The sequence below is a fragment of the Protopterus annectens genome, chromosome 3.part0, assembly GCF_019279795.1.
Source record: "Protopterus annectens isolate FY-2018-M chromosome 3.part0, PAN1.0, whole genome shotgun sequence".
Taxonomy (NCBI): domain Eukaryota; kingdom Metazoa; phylum Chordata; order Ceratodontiformes; family Protopteridae; genus Protopterus; species Protopterus annectens.
In genome coordinates, this window is record NC_056731.1 from 1,438,602,301 (window position 1) to 1,438,624,369 (window position 22,069).

Genomic DNA, 22,069 nt, shown 5'->3' on the forward strand with positions numbered 1-22,069 from the left:
TAGGGGGTGAGGGAGGGGAGAAATTTGCACTGAACCTATCTGCCAGAATATTGGCAATGTCGGTAGGGTCAGTGAATTTTTTGTCGTTGTGTACCAACTCAGAGCATATCTGAGAATTTCCTCCCAAGGTTCTGACATAATTGAAGAAGGCCTTGTGATTGTCTTTGGTATCCTTGGCAATCTTTCTCTCAAAGTTGGCTTTAGATGTTTTTATGAGAGAACGTAGTTTTTTACTTGTGCTGATCAGGGAAGCCTTTCCCTTGTGGGATTTGGCTTTGTCCAGCAGTAGCTTCCTTCTTTTGTTGTACAGTTTGTTTATAGCCGGGGTCCACCAAACCGGGCGTTTTCCCTTGGTGGAGAGGGTCTTGGTTTTAGTTGGGATTGCTTGATCCATGCATTCTTGGAGATGTCCGTAGAAGGTTGTTGTGTAGGATTCAGCATTTTGGGATGTGGTTTCCATTAACCCAGTAGGCTTAAAGGATATAATTTCATCATACCCATCATACCCACCTATCGAACCCATCATATGGGTTATATAATGCCAAGGATATAACAGCTAGCAACTTTCAAATCTTTAGAGCACCTTCCATGTGCCTAAACTATCAGGCAGCTCATGCTGACCTGACTAAAAGACAAGTTTGGGTGCAAAACCCTTTAGAGCTATACGTTCACCAAACAGTATGCTACACTGAGGCTTATAAGGTTCAACGGTCAGCTTGTACTTTCCTTTGCTGGGCAAATAAGTGGACAGATAAGATCCCGTAGGGGAGAAAACTTTCTTTTTCTTAATATTGCTGTTTTATTACTTTCCTCTTCACAAAAGTGAAGTGTTGTGTTTTAATGGACAGTCTTCAGACTGCAGTGTATTTTTAAATGGAGCACTCATTGTTTTCTGTTAGTTTAATTGTGGTATAAGGTAACTAAAAACTTTTTTTCTGTGGATAAATTTTGCTTATTTTACTTTTGTGGAGCTGGCATAGTGTTTTAAAATGTTTTTTACTGTGATTTATTGTCAAATAAGTAACCTTTATGGACTGGTAGTGTTTACCAGCAATTGCTGTCTGTCCTCCACATGAAAGAGGCACCATTTTTGGCTGGACCATGGAACAGACTACCAGTACCACAGTCAGTCCTTCTTCCAGCCAACAAACGAGAAAAGATTAAGCAAACAGCCTTTGTCACCACAACAAGCTAGCAATTTGTATCAGCCACAGATGTCTGACTCTGCTGTGGCCATTTGTTTTACCTTAAACCACTCATCTTTTTACCCTGGATCCCTTAGGTGTAGCACCTACAGCCACTATGAAATGAGGGTTAGCTATGTCCTCTATTGGTATCCCCTCAGTGGGCAACAGAGATCAGTTCTCGGAGAGGAAACAGGAAAGTTTCCTTGTTGTATCAGAATGCTGTGCTCATCCCTGGGGAAGCTGCTGCTGCCATTAGTAACACAGTTGGCCCCATTTTTCCTGTCAAAAAGAAACAGAAAACCAAACATATATCTAGTCCACCTCAAATTTCTTTGGATAGCAGTAGTTTACAGTGTCTTTCTCAGGGTTTAATTCAGGCTACTGATCTTTCTTGAAAACTAATTTCTGGTAAAAGAAAGAGGGATCCCTTTTTTCCTAAAGAGAGTTAAGATTTTGACGTTTATATTACCTGGTCAAAATTTTACTGCATCGAAGCAATAAATGTCGAACACAATTGATCGATGCAGTAAAATATCAAATGAGGATAAAAAAACAAAAAACAAACAAAAAAAAAACTAAAGGGCATAGGCAGGGGAGAAAGCCTCCCTGCACCCCCCACACCCCCCCGCTACTTAAATATACCAACTCTGAGACTGCACTACATTGTGGTAAACGGAAATCTCCCCCTATGGAGATTTTCGTTTACCTGGCCGATATTCTTCACTTTCGATATTGTAGTGCCGACAATATCAGATTTGATATTGTCAGCTTGTTACAATATAATATAGACCCAGATTTTGAATCTGAACAGGAAAATGCAAGGACAGATACAGTTCTTTTTCTTTAGACTTCTGATTCAGAATCGGAGGACAGCTCAGTTTCTGATGCATCCTTGTGAGGGTTTAACTATCTCTGAGACTGTTGCTAGATAGTGGAAGTGTTTTCAGTGGGAGAATGCTGAAGTTTCAGTCATTAAAAAAAATATTATGAGTTGTTACAGAAGACTTTTCCAGAACCTACGTCCATTCTTCTTGTCTGTCTACTTTAAAGGATGCATGTGTCACTGTCTGCAATTTTCATGATAGTCATCCAAATGTCCATAAAAAGGCAGATAAGATATATAAAGTTCCTCAGTCTTTTAAATTTATCTACAGTATTCCTAAACCCGACCCAGCAGCTGCAGCCTTAGTTGATCCCAATGCTGCTAAGTACTTAACTCCAATCCTCCTCTTTCGGATAAGGATGGAAAAATTGATAGGTATGAGAAAAAAGTGTTAACTTCTGCAAATTTAATTTTCAGAATTTTGAATTTTCTGGCTCATATGTTAAAGCTTCTTCTTGTGACAAAAAATCTGCTTTAAATAACTTTGTTCCTTCTATAGCGCAGGTCACTACTCATTGCTTACAGTGTGTGTATGGCTCTGTCGATATTTCTTCTGAGGCTATGGCCAATGGAACTGTTTTGAGGAGGATTACATGGTCGTATTCTCAGATCCTCCCAGATTATGTTAAAAATGAGATTTTAAATTCTTCCTGGGACAGAGGTCTTGGGTCTGGCCCCTGGCTATGATCAAAACCTGTGATGAAAGGGGCAAGGTGATCCAAGGAATCTCTTAAGATTTTTCACTCCTCCTATTCTAAAATTTTGCAAAGGATTTTCTATCTCCCTCTCCAATTTTGCCAAATTTTTCCAAGAGATTTTCTATCTCCTCTCCAATTTTGGCAAAAAAAAAAATAGTATAAATGCTGTCAACAAAATATAGCTAAACAGACATTTAAGAAGAAATAGCAAGGGGTTCCGAAAAAGAAGAATCAGAACTCCCAAAGCCAAGGACAGTCCAACTAGTCCAAATGACCCTTCAAAAGACCTTGAGAACCTCTCCCATCCTGGTCTTTTTTCTTTCTTTCAGAAAGTCTGAATTTCCATATTTCTCTTTGGCAGGGGGTCATTTCTCATCCTCCAAAACTCTTTTGATTCCACCCAGTTCATCATCATACTCTGTCCTAAGGAGTAATAGAACCAGTTCCTCCTTCATAGGTGAGGAAAAGTTTTTATTCAAGGAGGTTCCTAATGCCAAAGAAAGTAAATTATTGGAGAGTAGTTCTGGATCTTTCTTTCCTAAACCTGTATGTGACAGTGCCCAAACTCAAAACTGATGCCACTTCCCAACCTGCTACCTCTTTTTCCTCTTTCAAGTTTCTTGGCAACACTAGATATAAAAGATGCTTATCATCATTTCCCCTATTCATCCAGATTTCAAACATTTCTTAAGTTTTTGTGTGTCTGGATCACATTATCAATTCTCGTCCTTAACCTTTGGAATAATGATTGAAGCAAGAGTGTTCACAAACTGTCTAGCTGCAGACTACAGGGTATCCACATTTTTCCATATTCATATGACTTGCTTATCTTTTCAGAGTCTTTTTTGAAGTGTTAGAAGTCTCTTTCTTGGGTGAAAGATCTCTTACTCAAGCTGAGACCCAAAGAGAATATTCAAAAGTGTCTCTTGACTCCTTCACACAGGCTTGTGCTCCTGGGGTGTCAATTAAATACCTCAGTTCAAAGAGATTTTCTTATACAGGAAAAAAATAGAACATTATCTATATTTATTTTAAAGGATTTCCCTTCAGACTTTAGTCATTGCAAGGGAATACCTCAGGAGTTTGGGGCTCATTGCATCTATAATTCTCATTATACCCCTAGCAAGACTCCACATGAGAAAGATACAGTGGTATCTGAAATCTCTTTGGTCCCAGCATCAACACTCTATCTTTTAAAATCCCAGTGCTGTGGTTTGCCAGAACAGAAATGTTTTGGTAGGGAAAACAGATATCTTTAAAAACAGGTCTTCCCTTCTACTTCCCTATTCTAAAGCAGTCAGTCACCACAGAAGCTTTGGACTTTGATTGGGGAGCAGCTTCAGAAGGGATAAAAGTGCAGGTGGTGCTTGATACCATGGGCAGACTCAAGCACATAAATAACAAGGAGATGTTGCCCTGATCAAGGCACTCAAGTTTCCAAACCATATTTGGTGCCCCAGACCTCTTCAAGTGGTTACAGAAAATACCACAAACATGTGGTACATCAACAAGCAAAGTGAAACCAGATCATACCCTCTTTGCAGATTATCCATGTTAACTTGAAATATAGTTTCATAGTATAATCTCACTCTAAAGGAATCCTACACTCTGTCAGAGCAAAATTGTGTGGCAGACAAGCTGAGCAGGATCAGGGCAGACCCTCAAGAATGGAAACTTGATCAGGGGATCTTCCATGATTTAATCCATCTTTTGGGGAGTTCTTCAAGTAGACCTCTCTGCCTCCTTTCTGAACAATCAGCTGGCAAGATTCTGATCCAGGACTTCATGCAAGAAGGCCTGGAAAACAGATGCCTTTTGTTTTCCTTGGATGGGAACATTCCTGTATGCTTTTCCATCTTTTCCACTATTATCCAGAGTACTTCAATTACCACAAGCTTCCTCACAGACTGGCTCTACTGACACAAGAATGGGGGCGTTTTATACACCCTGACATTAATCAACTTTAACTGACTGCTTGGATGATAGGGTCTTAATTACGTTTAGGCACCTGTCAACTGAAGACATGAAGTAGGTAATAATGGAGGCAAGACAGCCTGCTACTGGAAAAACATGTAATAGCAATTGGATAAGGTTTTCTAATTGCTGCCAGAACATAACCAGCACTCATTCAGGGGCTAGTTGTTCTCTGGTTCTGCAATATTTGTGTGAGTTACTATCCAATGGCCTTTCTTATTCCTCTATCAAAGTTCATTTATCAGCAATTTCAGCATGTCTGCCCATGGATCCTCCTCTTTCAAAGCAGTCACCTGTCAAAATGTTCTTGAAAGGGGGGTTGCACAAGAAGCTTCCAAGAAAACCAGTGACATGCCTTGGAAATGTAATTTTTCAGTTAGAAAATCTAATACTTACTCCATTTGAACCAACTAATCTGGCTGTCTTGAAGTTCTTAACATGAAAAACATTTTTTTCTGATTGCTCTGGCCTCTGCAAGAAGGGTATCTGAGTTGCAAGCTCTTATGGTGAGTCAACATTTTTTTTTATTGTTGTTCTTAATATTGATCCTTCAAGACTCAACCTCTCTATCTGCCATCAGGAAAGCTCTGGAAGGTTTTGCACTCAAACATGTCCTTTAGTCAGTTCAGCTTGAGCTGCTTGACAGTTTGGGCACATGGAAGGTGTCCTGAAGCTTTGGAAGCTGTCTGGTTGTTATATCATTGGCAAGGTACAACCCATATTGATCATTCTAACATCAACTATTATGATAAGCTTTACTTACACAAGTGTACTTTATGCCCCCCCTCCTGTATGTCACATGAGAACTGTGTAGTTGTCGGTTCCATTCATATATTTCTGTGTTCATACTGTGTGATTAATGCTCATATATTGCTGTCTGCAAACTTGTATGTGATTAATGCTCTTCTTACTGTCTGTACAGATAACTTGCACTCCTACATGTATACGTCAGCTGTACTCCCATGTTTTAAGGAACATACATTGCTACTGATGCCACTTACATTTCATACTGACTAGCATTTTTAAAACATTACCTATTTTTTCTTCAGGTGCATTATCTCCTTTTCACAATAAGCACACCTAATGTCTATGTACCTACATTCTGTGGTGCTAGTTAACACTGGATTACAATTCATTCATCTTTCTTGGGATGGGGTGCCAGAGATTTTTTCATGGTCATATGCCTAGAGTTTATGATTTCAAGTACTTGGAATGTCAAAGACTTGTATTGGCCATCTGCATTTCATGATACCATTTGTTTTCAGAGACATTTAATATCAACACATTTACCAACTGGCTCAATTCACTTGGCCTTCACTCCACTAATATATGTAATTTAAGCTGGGATCTTGATCAGTTGTTATATAACTTTGCTTATTCTTTAAATTTTAGCAGTTGTATGTGGCTCCAGTGTATGGTTACTAGGTTGATATGAAAGAAAATACTGGATTTTTCTTCTCATAAAGTACTACACAGCTTGCCAGAGTTCTGAGTTCCTGTACTATAATATATTATTATCATCACCATCATCATTCTTTCTGTATTACCATTTTTCACTTTTATTGAAAAGGAAAATTTGATTGTGGGTACGTCATGACTGGTATACTATGTGTTTGTATCATTAATGACAATGTTAGCATGCCTGAGAAGAGCAGTTAATTCTGTGCTGCAGGTGAGATTAGCCCTTATTTTTTTATCAGCATCATATTTGGTTTAATAATTTTAGCACCTTTATCATACTTGGCTTATTTGGTATTGTATACAAGTCCTACTGAATTTCAATTTTAATTTAGAAGTTTTGTTTTATTCTATGAGTGGCACAACAGCAAGTTGATTAGAGTCACTGCCAGCTTGGTGAAAATGACATTTCTTCTCTGTGCACGTCAGTTTTTACCAGGTGCTTCAGTTTCTTCCAATATTCCAAAGCCATGTCATGGTGAATTGTCTGTTCCTGTATTTTCTGTAGGCGTACATGCCTTGTCTGAGTGAGTGAGTGAGTGAGTGAGTGAGTGAGTGAGTGAGTGAGTGAGTGAGTGAGTGAGTGAGTGAGTGAGTGAGTGAGTGAGTGAGTGAGTGAGTGGCTGGGTGAGTAAGTGAGTGAGATGATCATGAATGGGTTGCATTATATCCATGACTGGTTCTTTCCTGTGAGTCCACTACCTATCAGGACAGATTGTGACTTCAGTTTACCACTGAATAAGATAAAGTGGGTATCAAAGAATAAAGAAATGAATAAGTGATTGAATGACTGATTGAATGAATGAATATGGTGGTCTGCAGTTAAACTACATCCAACATCTATGAGCTAGCCTTAAATATTGCACTCACTCAGCTATGTCATATTAGCTGTCCTTAAAAATATTCAAAGTCGTGGTATATTGCAGTTCTTATCCCATAGTACTGTACTGAGTATAAACCATATGCTTCATGGCTTTTAACTAACTACGATGTTCGGGGTAGTAAATATCTCTGTCTTTGGCAGCTCTGTATTTCACGCTGTGCTCAGTTATTTTGCTCATGTATAGAAAATCATTATTTATACAAGTACCACATACTACTATTTCCCATCAGAATTTCATCATCATTATTATTAAGCTAGCTATCATACGATGACTCAGACATACATGTTTGGTTTATGCATGTGTAGTGATAAATAATAACCACATTTTTTCCTTCATTTCCCCAGACATGCAAAGCAGGAGGTAAAGTTATACTGACCATTACCCAAATATATCACAAGCCTTAGTTTCAGTATATGACATTAGGTTTAAGAAATATACTTCACTGATTTTCTTGCTTTTTTTCTTTAATAATTTGCTACCACACAAGCATTTTAAGGAAAACAATATGAGCCAGATTCCATAAAGCTTGCAGATTTCAACACATTATGCTGATATCAGCAATAAACTTGCAAATAACAGTGCAATATACTAACGTACCACAATGAGCTCAGAGTACCTTGGCACACAAGGGAGTATCACAGTAGCCATGAAAGACTAAACATACCCACAAATAATCCGTAAGTAAGTCGTCAAAGCATGTTGCACATTAACAAAGTTTGGAAATAGCATCACAATTCAAGCATCCTGATAGTTTTACATACATATCCATAACAGCATTTGTCAAGTAAGGTTAAGAAAAACTATGCATATAACTGAGTCTGTTATTATTAAAAAAACACCAACTACCCCAATTTAACCTGCATGGCATTCACAATTCAGTAACTAATAAAATTTACTTTCGTTAAGCCTCCATGTTCGTAATAATACATATCTTCAGCAATCTGTGCAGTAAGTTCAGAGACACCTACAAATATCTCCATAAGTCATGTAGTAATAACATTACGCCTGCTTGTACTTATGGAATCTAACAGAATCCATAAAATTTCTAATAAAAAATGATTACAGGTGAAGTGCAGTCGCAAATACATTGCCACAGCTAACATTAGCTAACAATGGGTTCAGGACTTGTGGGGGAGCACAAGACACAAATACATACACACACACACACACACACACACACACACACACACACACACACACACACACACACACACATCCAAGGAAAGTTGGAGATAAAGAAGATGTGGATATGGGTGAAAAAGAGGAATACACAAGAGGGATGTTTGAATAGGAAATTCTGAGGGAAAGTTAGAGGGGCAGGGGCAGTTTTTTTTTTTTTGGTGGGAATAGGCCCTTTTTTAATAGAAGGAAAGGTAAGCAGAGGGAAAGAGGAGAGGGACATTACAACGGGTATACTCACTGAACAAATATTACAACACATGATAGACAAAGGCTGGAAAAAACATTAAGGATAGGTAAGTTACACAGTCATCACACTACACAACATGGGTAATGGAAAGTTGTCAAACACGGTGGTGATATGTAGAAAAACATACCTATTTGTACACTATCATGGTACAACATGTTGCAAATTGTGTGGCAGTGACACCTGGATGTGTATGACCAATGGCAAATGTGTGTTGGAGGATAATAAATAAAAATGTCAGTACAAATTGAATCAACACATATTAGCCTGTCAGCAGTGCAAATGCAAGACAAACAACATCACAGATAAACAAATGCAGGTCTAACAATGCTAGAATACTCCATCAGAGGACAGAACCAAACCTATGACTATTCATGGGAAAAGCAAATGACCAAGCAGATTGCCAAACAGAAGTACTGCAAAAAAGCAACAAAACGACTGTTAAATACACTAGTATGGGTACACAACCCAAACAAACATGTAATGGAATGCATATATGTCACACACATATGACATGTCAAAGGCAACACAGGTATAAGGTATATGTATGGCTGACAGTGGCCTAAATGGAATGTGCATGAAAGCAAGGTCAAGACACACACACACCAATTACATGTTAAGAATATGTACAAAAATGTAACACTACAGCTTAAAAAACATATCAGGTTGTCCGCATAGATTTCAAAAATGTACACTGGTTAACACACAGGTATAATGAGAGCAAGGATGTTCTTCAAGCAGTAGCCAGCGACTTGTGTGCAGATGTCCTGCAGCTGTACGATGGTCATACATTTAGTACATGTTCACCATGTCAGCAACATCATACATGGCCATGGTAAATAATTGTAGCAAAGGCAAACATCTTCAAAATATAATACAGAATAATGAAGACGTATGGCAGATGGACAACCTGAGCCCACATCAAGGAAAAGCAGGACAAGTAAGTTGACACGCTGTGAATACATGTATACAGCACACAGGATGCTGTAGAATCAAACCCAAATATATATTTAAGCAAATGGGAAATGTATGCTACATAGTAAGAATGATTTCTGATGTCCACAGAATTGGCTGAGTCTATGGTTTGTCATCAAATAAAACATCTGTCAAATGTCTTTTCATCATGTACTACTAATCAAAAATCCTTTTCATCATATAGGCCTTCCACCAAAATGGAAATCATCAAACAGTTATACTTGACCAACATTGGGATCATCTGATGATGTTGTCAACTACAACTAAAGAAAAGTAACGTTCGGAAATACAACTTCTAAAGTGTACACTGTCTAAAATAAAGTACAGGAAACCTCTTATATGTTAAATAACATTATTATTCACTTATAAATGTGCGAACCCAGAGTTAGTATATATAATTAGAGGGGGTGTGGGGGTGCAGCCCCCAACAAGCAGTATCTGGTGTTTACCAGATTGTCTTTCCACACGCTCTACTAATTAGATATACCAACTCCTAGACTGCACATTTACAAGTGGATAATATTGTTATTTAGTAACATATAAAAGGCTTTCTGTGCTTTATTTAAAATAGTGTGCATTTTAGAAGTCGTATTTCCAAATATTACTTTTCTTGGTTGCAGCTGACAGCATTACTGAACAATCCCAATGTTTGTCAACTACAACTGTGCAATGATTTCTTTTACGATGAAAAGCCTATACGATGAATAGCTGTTTTGCTTAGTGGTATCTCATGAAAAGATGTTTGATGGATGTTTTCTTCGATAAATAACCATAGACTCGAAATGGCCATGTATAAATCACACATACACAGTAATGTGCAATCATGTAACATCAACATGCATAGGTAAGCAAGCTAAGGATTTCCAGAACATACACATATACTGTCATGCAAATGTTGAATAAACAGCCACAGGTGTATTTCATGCATGATGATCATTACCGAGCAGAGTACACTCTTGTGAGCATTATTACAGCACATCAGCAGTACATCAGTGAATGCTCACATGTCAAAGGTACAGCTGTGTGTCACTATGGATCAGACTTTGTGCACAAACATGTACAATCAGTTAATGTGTACAACTATTTGTGGAAGGTGTAAACTTATGTGAATAAGTAATGTATCTTGAAATATAAGATGCAGCAAACATGGCATAATGTACTGCTACAGAATAAATTGTTGGTAACAATGTGTATACATTAATATTATATTTGTGTTTGATGCAGTCAGAAATAGGACTACCCATATCTATTACATATCTATATATGGACTATATATGGCTCCACAATGCATCAGCATTGCCAGTATAGGGCACACAACATCACATCATGTCAGTGGGACATTGTGACAACTGTCATGCAAAACACATGGGAGATGACATGCCTTTTTGTTGCACATATGTGACATGGCAATACACAATTCCAAACCATACTACAGTGGTAGGGATGGACTATGGACAAGATCTGTTTTCTGTCATTTGCCCGACATAAAACACATGTTTACAGGCTAATTATTTGCAGCACTAGCTGCAAGTTAAGTGCCACAATGCATGGACAGCTGAATGTGGGTAGAAAGTGTAATGTGTTAATTTGTGTCATGCACACATTGAAACATAATTAAATATTATATGATGATAGCATGTAAGCATGACAGTTACTTGATATGCATTATGCCCTCACCTATGTTCGGAACACATCAGTCACAACCTCCGAGATCTCCTCCCATTAATCATCTCTATTCTGGTCCTGGCAAAATCTCCTCCATGGTGCAGCAGGCATGATGACTTGGGCAGTTGCATGTCCAGCTTCCTTATCATTGTCATTGTTGCCATCATCACCATCATCATCTGAGGACTCTGGCTGTGGCCTGCATGTGCTTGTCATTGTCTGATAAGTGAATGTCCATGGGTCACATGCTGTGCCAAAATGAACTGCAAAACCCAACAGAAATAAAAAGCAAAATGTCTATCATGCAGAACATTCCCATGAAGATCATAACAGAACTTAATGTGAAAATGATGTCTAGATCTGTAATATAGCATATTTAATCAACATATCATCCACTGGTGAGTTATGCAAACATAAATATGAAACTGAAGGTGTAGTAGAATACATAAAATGTGTTTAAAACATAGGTAGCACAATAATAATCATCAGAATTACTGCTAGTATATGGCTCATATTGCACATAACACATTTCCTGTGTCATCATATCTATAGTTATGGACATGACCAATAACAGAACATGTCAGGGAGAATATATCCATCACCAATGTGAGCAGCACAAAGAAGGCCATGCAATGGCATGCATAACATAGCTCACCACTGGAAATCAAGATATCACCTAAACATTTTAATACTGGGCAGCATGAATCCTGACTAGCATAAACAAATCAAACACATGCGACATAGGGTCTATATTAGCAAAGCGAAAAACCCTATGTGCAAATACCAAAACCTCGACCCCTATACTGCGAACTGTGAAAATCCCAAATGCACTAAACTGCGAAAAAAAATTTTTTTAACTGTCATAGTCGGCCAACCCCACCACCCGCTACATACTACCTACCCAAACAAAATATTTTCATTCCTTGCCACGTTATTGTTTTTTTGAGTTTAGCTGCAGCTAACAGCTTGTGCACATGGTAGAAGTTCAGGATTTTAGCATAAACAATTAATGCCCTGTGTGCTCTTTCTATTGTGATCTGCTTAACCTCCTGCTCATCATCTAGTAAGATTTTAAATATGGATGTTAGCACCTCTGGTAGTTTGTTATGCTCGACGGTTTCGTGGATACCTCTTATGATTAGATTGTTTCTTCTGGATCGTATTTAGATCCTGAATTGATTTTTATTTGAGTTCATTTCATCCTGCAAGTTATCTATTTTAATGTCCTGGTCCATTATTTTGGATTCCATCTTATCCAGCCTGGTTAAAATCTTGTCTGTAGATGATCCGATAGCCTTTGTCTGGTCAGTTAGATTTTATCCTGCAATGGTTGAAGAGCAGCTTTTAGGTCATCCAGGTTAGAGCTTTCTGTTTTACCTTTAGAAATATTAGCATTTTATTAGTATCCCAGGTCTTCTGGAATCTGGCTCTTTTAGAAGTGGATGCAGAGTCTTTCTCTGGAGAGTTAATAGCTGTAAATTTAGTTTTCCATTTCCTCTGATAATAGTGGCATTCTGATTGTTGATTGATGAAATGAAGTATAAGGATAATTAACCTGTATTTTTGATAAGAAGATTGTAATCTACCCAAACAAAATATATAAACCACATACATACACTAACTAAACCCTACTGCTAACCTAAACTAAAGCACCAAAACCCTACCTCCAACACTACACTAAACCCCACAAACACAACTATCTATGCACTCTCCTTAACACCTCCCTGACTCTAAGGTCCATAACTACCGCACACATCCCCTACAGACATACACCTAAAGAACATAAAAGCACCAAAACCCTACCTCCAACACTACACTAAACCCCGCAAACACAGCTATCTATGCACTCTCCTTAACCCCTCCCTAACCCTAAGGTCCGTAACTACCACACACATCCCCTACAGACATACACCTAAACAAAATAAATAATACACATACATATTAAACCCTACACTTAAAAAAACCCTACACCTAACACTACACTAACTCTTACATACAGTACCTATCGAAGCACTTACCTTAACCCAAATCCTAACACTAAAGTCCTGTCTGTTGCACACTTACCTTACGGAGCTGTACCACAGACGGGCCAACCAAAACAAATCGACATTTCGAAATTCGCGGTTTTGACCGTTCAGAGTTTACGTACTTCATACAACATGGTTTGACATCTTTGTATTCGCTAAAGGGATTTTTGATCGCATAACAGGGACCCGTGACATATCCCGGCATTTGCCTGACACTGCCTCATACCACATTAACATAACTGAACTTTGACAAAAAATATATCTTGGAAATGTCATCTTAACAATATTATGGTGACCTGCACTGTTTAATAATGCAGTCTGCCTCAGGAAATTGTTCATGTGAGTTATAAAGATAGGTAATAATTCCCTTTCTTTTTCCCTTGCATGTGTTCACAGTTATGTCTGTGTGAACGTAAATGTAAGGTTCAGCTGAAATTACCCCCCCCCATTCACTACCTGACATCCCAAAGAAAATACTGTTTACCACATTCCACACAACCATCATTAGTAAGCAGCTCTGCAATGCTCTTTCCAAGCCAAAATGCACTGCATCAATAGGCCCCAAGGCCCCAGAAAATACTTACTACATAGCATGAAATATGATCTCTTTGGTCCACTTGAATCAATTTTCAACTGTAGCGCAGAGTTAGGTTTTGTGCACAAATAATGTAAGATGGCTACAGTAACTCTCCTGAACAAAGGATTTCAAAACACGGTTGAGGGAAAATACAGACCCATAAGTCTGATCAGCCTCATGTGTAACCCCATGTAATGATTCAACATGGACATGATAAATAAGGATATAAATGACATGCAAATGCTGTCCATATCAAAGTTCGGCTTTGTTAATGGAAGGTAATTCCTATTAAATGTGACAGACTTCAAGGAGTGTGGCAAAAAAACAAAGAAGTTGACCAGGACTGCACACATAGCTTACCGTGATCTGGCCAGTCGTTACATTACCCAACTCAGGTATTATAGGCAAGCTCAGTAAATTAAATATAAACATTTTTATCACCCACTTGATATGCAAGTGGCTCACTGATAGGACCCAAAAGGTCAAAATAGGTGAGTCCACATCAACCAAGAGTTCAGTCACTAGCAGAGTCCCCCATGGCTCACTACTGTGGCCATTAGTTTTTTCATCTATTTCAACTGAAGTGGAAGCAAATGGTGAAGGCTTATGGCTGACTAACTTTGCAGTTGATTGCAAAATGGGAGTTATCACTGACGCCCAATGCAGATGCAAGCATTCTTCAAGATGGCCTATCTAGGACTAGCAAATGATGGCAAAGCCATGTTCTTAAAATTAGTTGTAAGAATTGCATAATTGTACCCTTTGGAAAGTCAACCATCATGGATAATTAGCATGTTTATAATATGACCACAACAGTCATGCCAGTGGTTATGGATCTGTGTATGCATATAGACACTACATACTTCTCAACTGTACAGATTTTCACAGAATGTCCAGATTTTTGCCTCATTCTAGCAAATCACTGGCAAATCATGTAAGATTTAAGTAAAAAAATAATGACAGCCCCTTGATTTTTAGAGTTTATACCCTACAGAAAATTCATGGGAATGCAGAACCACTTATTCTATTTACTTTCTTAGTTTGTAAGTGCAATAGTTAAAATGGTCCCTATTTATGAATAAGGGTATGGTAGCTGGGTCAAAAATGCCATTATCACACTGTAATATGCCCTTATCACAACAATCACAGAGCACAATGCTCCATTCAGTATGTACCTGACCTGGCATATGTAGAAACTACAACTACCTCAGAGATCAATAAACAAAGACTACAAAGCTCAACAAACATGCTTTATGCAGATGGTCTTAATCACATTTCCCTGTACCTACAGTAGTCTTAATTACATTTCTGAGGGTGGCATTATGACTGGATTACAAGGCATCCACAAACACCTCAGTTATGAATCTCCTGCATATTTGTAAGTCAAACAGTACCAGAAACACAAGGTCTTAGGACACGATTTTCTCTGTGACTTAGAACATGCTGTAGACACAAATATCTGTCCCACAGAGAGAACCTCTTATGATCAGGCTTAAAATCTGTGTGTATCTGATTTTGTGTATTACACAATTAAAGCACAACATAGACCAATGTATGGTGATTTGTAAATTTACACAGGAACTGACACACATGTCCATTATGGGCAGAGGTACCTTATAAATGCCTGCCCCTCAATATCCTGTTCACAAACTGGACATCCTTATTGTTTTGTGAAAACTTGTACAAGCTAAGAGACACCCACCCGAGGCCATTAGCATTGTAAAAATGCATGAATGTTCAAATCTAAAGATTGTACTGTCTACATGTAATGATTCACATGAAGAGCCACCAAGTGTCATTGTTAAAATGAGGAGAAAGTGATATGACAATATTGTGGACTATAGGCAAGCCATATGAGAAACATCTAAGACAGGCAGCATGATAATAGGCTGAACATACATCAATATAATAAATACAACAGTAACAAATATTTTATGTTCAGTCACCACAACCTGTGATACATGAGAATCTAATATATGTTGGACTAACAGTATTGTATGTGTACAACTGTATGCATTACCTTCTTACAATTAGTACCAATCAGTAGCCTGCAAATTGCAAACATCTTGATGAAGCTTGCTGATTATGAACTGTTGCAAAGAAATGGTTATCTGCACAAGGGTCAGCAAACCTAGCTATAACTGTGTTTTAATACAAACATCAAACATGTTGTAGGCAGATGCAGAACCAATGCTGAACAGAAGGGCTTACTGATTATGAAATTTTACAAAGAAATGTCTGTCTGCACAAGTGTCAGGAAACCTAGGTTATAACTGTGTTTTAACAAAAACACCAAAGGTGTTGTAGACAAATGCAATACAAATGTTGAAATGAAGGGAATACCACACAGTCTGCAAATGACAGTGCAAACACTGACACAGCAGACACCTATTCAGTGTATGAATTGGCAGGTTATGCACAACAGACAAGTAATTTGGAAACATGCCACACATAGAAGTATGCCAAACTATACATTATAAGCAGCAGTCAAAACACTAAGACTCGAATGCAAAACATCCGCCTCAAACTGTATGTAACAAACACAACAACCAAACTGTAATTTAAGTTATGGAGTGTGTGTGTGTGTGTGTGTGTGTGTGTGTGTGTGTGTGTGTGTGTGTGTGTGTGTGTGTGTGTGTGTTTGTGTGTGGGTCTTTCAGCTTTTCCCGGTTAATGGTCGCCACAGCGAAACTCCGGTCTGCTAATGATTGGCAGTAGAGTTTTACGTGCTGGCTTGCCAGCCCTAACGCACAACCTTCAACGAAGGAACGCCCATTCACGCATGTCGTCACACAGTAGATGCTCTAACTGAGAATCGAACGGGCAATGTCTAAGTGTGAGGCGACAATGCTACCACAGTATAAGTTATAAAGTACATTTCAAAAACTGTTTGCTGAATGCTATATATTTCAACATTTTTGGATTTAAATTACAGTTTTAAGTATAGCTATGTATGGTTATTTCACTTACCTTACATGCATGATGGGTATGCATGCATTCTAAGGAATATACATGTAAATGTGAAAAATACAGGCATGTAACAAGGATCTGATGCACTTAATTTCACAAAATAGTAAATGTAATTAACATACCGTTCTCTCTCTGCTGCTCTTCAAACCTGTGCCTCTGCTTGATGCAGACAGCTCGATTTCCAATTCTGTCTCCATTGCTGGAAAAAGGAAAAGAGCAACTATGAATAATGTGTTCCTCAAATAACAGTGATATACATTTCTCAGAACAGTGTCTAGACAATGTACTTCTGAAGAACATTACATAATCACCATACACATTTTTCAATGTTACATGCAGGCTTTAACATCTTCGAATACAGATCGGAGGACATGAGATTGAAACCTGCAACATCCAAACTATAACCTTGGCAACTACCTACCTAACTCATTTTGACTGAAAGTGCATCTTATGACTGCAGTAAAAAGACTTGGTTTGTGGCATCATCGGATGGGGTATAGTCTGCTAATTTGGATCATGGCTTAGGATTTCAGGATGTAAGTAAAGAGTTAGCAAAAATTAATTCATGTCAGCACTTTGGTCAGAAATATTATCAGTAATAAAACATGCATTCCTCAGACAGTGGGAATGCTTCTGTTAACAGAACCATACAGGTTGCTGTACTTGAGGGATACAGTCAGATATGTGTGAGGATTAAGATACTCCTTGACAAATTGCACATCAGTAAGGAAATACATGCTTCTTCCCTATTCTGCATTTCAAATGTAAGTCTGTCCATCCCAGTCCCACAAAGGATAAGGATGATGTTGTTCTTGAATTGAATGAAATAATTAATGACAAAACAAAACTTGACAGCACTTTTAAAAATAATGTCATGTTACCAAAAACAAAAATACTGCTGTGTTGCCTGAGCCTGTACTTGTGGTCACACCCTATGTTGCCTACACCTGTGTCTTCTGCCCCCTACATCCTCCTCCTACTCTTCTAATACCCATGGGATGTTCTCTTCAGATATCTGGGTTTCTTGGGGTAGTTCATCCACACCTGCAGCTGGAAGAGTGCCACGTGGTCTAGTTAACATGTTGTGCAGCATGACACATACTGTTATCATCTGTGCTGCCTTCTAAGGTGTGAATTGCAATGCAGCCCTGGATATGTACAGATGTCTGAACCTAACTTCCAGTACATCGAACACAAGCTCTGGTTGTTGCATGTGCATTATTGTAAGCCTCCTGTTCATGGTTGGATGGTCCCTGGAGCAGTGTCATTAGCCATGGCTCAAGCTGATAACCACAGTCACCTGTTGTGAGGAATAAAAACACATTTTGTCAGCATGGATATTTTTGTGATGAGTATCCTTAGCTTACATCCCAGATGTGTTCCTGTACTTACCCAGTAGTAGTCCCTCAGGTATTTCACCTTGCTGGAATGCATCCCTCAGTCCACTTTCCCTCCATATGGCAGCATCATGGATACTTCCAGGGTGTTGCCATGATATTTGTTATGTTGCTGTCTGCTGCATAAACAAACTGGCAGTTGCCAGATGGCCTGCATTTTCTGTTTATGCATCAGTCTGTTTCAGGATGTACTGGTGTCTTGATATGTATGCATGTACAATTTATTGCACAGAGTACATGGGGGAAGTTTGTGATGCTATAAAACGTATACATTGTAGTTTTCTGCTTCATGGGGTTGGATGGAAAGTTTATGTAGTCATCCATATTGCTGCACTTTGCTTATACGGATTTTGCCAGGATTTGGCTGACAGCTGTCTGTGACACTCCCATAGCATCCATCAAGCATCTCTGGAATGTCCCAAACACAAGGGCACCCGCACTGAGACACTTTTTGGTTTCAAGGTGGATGGGGCACATTGTCTGCACAAATGTATGGGGCACACATGTTGCAGACATTGCATAAATATGTGTGAGGCACACGTTGCAGACAGACTGAGTAAGTTGTCTGTCTAGCCAGTCCCTGTAGATTATTTGCTGGTCTGACAAGTGGTTTAGTTGCAGACTTGATATGACTCTTGTTGGCTGCTTTCTAGGGTGCACAGCCACAACCTCATTTATGGCATGTATCACACCAGCTGTTGCAGGTCATTAACTGCAGGTTGCATTTTTATGTTTTTTTTTTTCCCTGTGGAATTCAGCAAAATCTGTAGTATTAGCTTTTATTCCTTGAGGTCCATAAACCATATACCGAGGATTTCAGAAACAGAGTCAGCATGGCAGTTTGTCACATTTAAGCTAATCACACAGGCATGTGCTGAATCAGTAATTATCCTACACTGAATAGCTAAATTCTCAGACTGCTTTCATCTTGTCTTCTGAAATCACATACACAGCAGGTAAACTGAAGTCTTCCTTTGGCATGCTGTGCTGTGCTGTCCGCAGATAGCTACCACAAACTTTATAGAATCTGACCATATATGTTAACAATAATTGTAAATCAGTTTATGTTGACAATACTACTAAACCTGAACGTATGCTGAGGGTTTGTCTGCCAATTCACATTCTGCCCCATACACAGAACAGCCATTGCCAATAATTTTTAAAATGTATATAATATTAACAATACCAGAAGCCATTATATTTTTAGCCTCAAACCTCTCATCCTACAGTCCTGTGATGCAGATGAAATATATGAATCATGTAGACAGGTTCAGGCTAACACAAGTCAGCAGAGAAATAAATAAGCATGAGTGTGTTTCAGTAAAACAGAAACAATGACATATTAATTCATGTACTTATTCGTGAGAAAATTTCACAGTTACTTAACATGGTAAGGATACATTATGTTAGACCTAAAACAGCAACATTAAAGATATTTGAAAAAAAGACAGCATGAATAGAACGTACTCAGGGTTTGGTAACTGGAATGTGCAAATATTTGAACAAACTGTATAACCTCCTGTGCGGTCTTCCAAGGTTTCTGAATGTGTTTGTTTAGATGCTACTGAGTTCTGACGTATTAAACTGTCTGAGGGCTGAAGTGACAAAATCGCTACTTTTGATTCCTAATGCTGTTAGCCCAAATACACTGTGATATCATTATTACAGTTCATGTTACAGGTGAATCAACACATAAGTGATGAAAGGCAAAAATCTCAGAAACGGAACAGATGGCAGGAAAGACCCATTTGGTCTACCTCATCTGTCCAGCTCCTCCTTCACAAGAATATGCTATAAATCTTGTGAACCTACTTACTTTTTCCCACCCTGCAAGCTGCAGCTTATGCTGAACTGTTTATCTTTCTATTTTTCTTCCTATCACCTGAATTAGCTTATGACTTCTGTTGCTATAATATATGTAAGAATAATATAGTCAGTTAGATGCATATATTTCTGTTTAGCTGAGAAGCAAATCACATGCAGCAGCTGCAGAGACCACAGAGATTCCTCACCAGGAGAATCCAGGGCTTCAAAACTCTACCATACACAGATAGGCTAAAAGCCTTATCTATCCACTCTTGTTTCATACAGACTCCTCAGAGGTGACCTCTGTCTGGCATACAAGGCAATCTTGGACCCCACCTTGATGGGACTGCTGCATAGCAGCAAGTCAAGCTCCACTCAAGTAACCAGCACAAATGGCTCAACCTGATCTGTGACATCAATAGGACTAGTTGGCAGGACAGATTTGTGTCCCAGAGACTCCCCCATCTGTGGAATAGACTCCCTCTACACGTCAAGCAGAGTAGCTCTTTACACCTTTTTAAGCGCAACCTGGATAACTGGATGGGACATAGAAAATACATCTCTGGGATTCCACCCATGTCCCTGCTGGGCAAGGGCATCGTGTGCTGATTTGCCTACACATGGATTAAACTCTTGACTAGGCTTATAAGAGCCTTAGGGCCAATACCCTAGTAATTTCCTATGATCTTATGATCCTAAGCAAGGAAAAATTAAATAAATAAATAAAGTGGAATTCGTGTATGAATATTCAGGTTCTGATACAGCTTGAGAAGAATGCTGATAAGGATAAGTTAAATATTCATACATGAATGCCTCTATTTATTTATTTTTTTCCTTGCTTCTTAGCTAAGAACCATTTAACCTTTTAATATATGTATACTATGAAACAGAAATATATGCATCTAACTGACTATATCATTTTTACATATATTATAGCAACAGAAGTGTATATGCATCTAACTAACAAACAGATGTACATGCATTTATAAATCTCTAAATATATATCTAACAGTTCCCTCTGTTTTTGCTTTTTGTTTTTTTTTTTTTGTTTTTTTTTTTGTTTACAGCTTGCAGCGCTTAATATCTTCAAGTTTTGTTTCAATACAGATGTAATCTGATTTCTAGGGAGATCTGTTAGATCCACACACTGGAAATCATTCTCGCTGTAAATACATTCAACCAAGCCCACTATCTATAAGCATATCGGCTCCAAAAAAACACTTTTCCACAGACACCTTTAATACCCTCCTAAAACATTACAACTGGTCCCCCTTAAGACACCTTCCCTTCGATGAGGCTGTTGAATACTTCAACAACTCATTCTTATGCATCCTAAACTCTCTAGCCCCTATTAGAAAAATCCATTGCAAATCCATATTAACTCCATGATTTACTAAGGACATCAGGATTATAATGAAACAAAGAGACAGAGCTTGGCTAAACTATCAGGCAGTAAAAACCCAAGCTTCCTTTCACAACTACCGCCAACTATGAAACCAAGCCAAAAAACAAATTCCCTCTGACAAAATGTCCTACTACACCCTAATACAACAAAAACACAAAAACAACCCTCAAAATTTCTGGCACTCCATAAAACAACTCCTAAATACTGGACAAACCACTAGCCCCTCCCCAGCCATCCCAAACCACAACATAAACATAGCAGCCCAAATTAACTCACACTTTTTAATCTCCATTCAGGCCTTATTAAATAATAACAACTATACCCATCTAACTACTCCAACAATTCCTTTCCTTCACTCTATATTCTCATTCCAGGCCATCTAGACCACTTGCATCAAAAAACTCCTCCTACGACTAAAACCCACTACTCTCTCAATTGACCAACTTTCAAATTAATTTCTTAGTCAAGCAGCTGACTTCATCTCATACCCAGTCACTTTACTTATTAATCAGTCTATTTCAGAAAAATATGTACTCGTACTGTGGAAAATCTCCCACATAATCCCCTTCATAAAAGTGGCCCATCTCCAGATCTATCCAACTATAGACCCATTGCCATACTCTCTCCCCATAGCAAAATCCTTGAAAAATGCATACATTCTCAACTATTGGCATATCTACTACAAAACAATCTTCCCTCCAATTCGCAGCATGGTTTTAGACCACACCATAGCTCCA